This window comes from Limulus polyphemus, unplaced genomic scaffold (assembly GCF_000517525.1).
Source record: "Limulus polyphemus unplaced genomic scaffold, Limulus_polyphemus-2.1.2 Scaffold952, whole genome shotgun sequence".
NCBI lineage: Eukaryota > Metazoa > Arthropoda > Merostomata > Xiphosura > Limulidae > Limulus > Limulus polyphemus.
Genome location: NW_013666562.1, coordinates 35129 through 37760, shown reverse-complemented (window position 1 = coordinate 37760; position 2632 = coordinate 35129).

Sequence of the window (2632 nt, the reverse complement as noted above, 5' to 3'; positions counted from 1 at the left end):
CCAGAAATAAACAACTGTCTTTTCAACAAGTCATGAGTGGTTTGAAATCACGTGGATGAGGAATGTATTGTGAGCAGCGTTTCTTTGCTTATGTTATTATATTTTGTCATTTAAATCAAGGCTGTCCTCTGTTCAGCAGGTGTTTGAATAAATCTTAGATTGTGTATAGGTTTTCACTTTTAGATCTTGTGAGCTTTTAATCATCTTTTTCAGTCAGCTTACAAGAGGGTCTCACACTGATCTGGCGAGAGAAAAACAATAAATGGTTATTTATTTTCATATTCTCTCTCCCTTACCAATTCCCTACATTCATTAAAATACTAACCTTTATTTTGATATTGTATTTTGTTTGCCTTGAGCTGTATTTCTTTAATAAAGTTTGTTGTTTTGTGCATTTTGTGTGCGGACTCTTTCTGTGAGATTAATTCAATTTGGATTCAGAGATACATAACCCCATACTCGTAGCATGATAGTAGTTTAACCTGTTGTTTAGCAGACTGTACTCATTTACTCTATCTCAAATCTGGTAGTTATTTTGATGATAAAAATTTCTAAAGAAATAATTAATCATCAGGGGTACTCGAACATTAAGCAATCTTCCTCTGCTCCACTCGAACTATTGGTGAACTTAGATAATATGGATTAATGTTCTTAGAGGCCAATTGTGAATTATCAGGAAGAGTTAAGGTTTTAACTAAAAGTTAAAAAAACAAAACCTAGAACCTAAACGAGGAGTGAAGACAGCAGAGGTTGAGACGAGGCGAGTCTCGGACACGTAATGGTGAAGAAGAAAAGTCAACTCAGACAAACTATCATAACAAATAGGGCCTGGCAGGGGTCAATAAATCTAAATGCCGGGGTTGGGATCCAATGCCTGTAATTTGGGGGGAGGGGGTGCCAGAGAAAATCCACTTTCACTAGTCGAGAGTGAATGAAAGCTTAGCTAGTGCCCAGATAGAGGATTGATGAAGGTTGAGGGCCGGAGAACCTGAAAAATAACCAGAGTTATGCATATAAAACAAAAGATGTGCTTACTAGAGTTATGGTAATGGGTTATTATCATGGAAAAAGTTATATGGGGATAGGTATCTACACCAGAATTGTAGGGTGGCGGCAATGATGGGAAAGCTAGATGTAAGGAGGCTACGATTAATTTATTTTTGTAGTATTTTGTGGCAAGTTTGATTATTCATTCTTGTACTGCTGGTAATGTTGTATGTTTTTCGACATAACAGGCTGGCGTATAATGTGGTAGGCGATGAACTAAACATGTGACTGACTATTGTAGCTTTTGTAGTGTGAAGAAGTGTAATTGTTTCATGTTACAAGTCATCATGGAACCATAGTCCATTATAGGTCTGATGAATGTTTTGTAGATGTGTGTTATTGTTTGTGATCTGCACTCGTGAGTGTGACGGCTGATTTTTTGGAGATAAGCTATTCTGGCTTTAAGTTTTTTAATGGTTTCTTTGATATATGTGTGCCATGTTAAATTGTGGCTTATTGTAATCCATAGAAATTTTGCTGAATGTGATGGGGGAATCGTAAAGTGTAAGCTTAGCGTGTTTGAGTTTCTTGAGTCTTTTATTTAGGGTACAGTATAAGATAATGGAATGAGTCTTGTTGGGATTGACAATTGTTTTCAATTTTTTACTCCATGATGTGATTTTGTTTAGGGCTTTTTGAACTTTGGTGGCAGCTAAGAGAGGGGGGGGTTCCATGAGGTGCTCCATATCGCTAGGTCGTAGGTGCATGCGTGAAAGGTGTAGTCGGCAGTGGTATATCGTTAACAAACAGGGTGCAAAGTAGTGAGCTGAAAACTGCCCCTTGTGGTATGCCTGTACTGAATGTGAAGAGTTGGGAGATGGAACTTTTAATTTTGACTTTTGCGGATCTATTTTCTAAGAACTCACATATCTATTTAGTAAGAGTTATTAATATTTTGTACCTCATTAGTTTGTATTTGAGATCATTGCACCATACCGTATCAAAGTTTTTTTTTGTACACCGAGGAAGGTGGCTACAGTGGTTTTTAGTTTATTAAAGCCATTGTTTGTAGATTCTATTAAACGTACAAGGTGATTTGCGGTTTGTCTGTTTTTCCAGCCACCATTTTGAATGTTTGACAAAATGTTGTTGACTTAGAGTAGCCATAACAATCTAATTGGGATGATCTTCTCAAGGAGTTTGCCTATGCAGTTCATTAAGCCTATTGGTTGGAAGTCACTAGTGTTTTTAGAGTTTGGCCTCTTTTTGAGGATTAGAGTAATAATAGCTGATTTACATGTACCAGGAAGATATCCAAAGAAGAGGGAAAGATTGTATAAATTTCTTATGTGATCTAGCAGTTTGGGGAATGAATTTTTATGTACAGTGTTGGGGATTTTATAATCGGCTGGTGCACTATTTTTCATATTGGGAGGTGAATTTTGAATTATGCTGTATGGAGGTTATGGAGTGTATATGTAAACCACTTGCTACTAGTTTTTTCTAAATCCTTGAATTGTGAGAGGTCCGGCATGGCCAGGTGGTTAGGGTGCTCGACTCGCAATCTGTGGGTCACGGGTTCGAATCCCCGTCATACCAAACATACTCACCCTTTCAGCCGTAGAGGCGTTATAATGTGACGGTC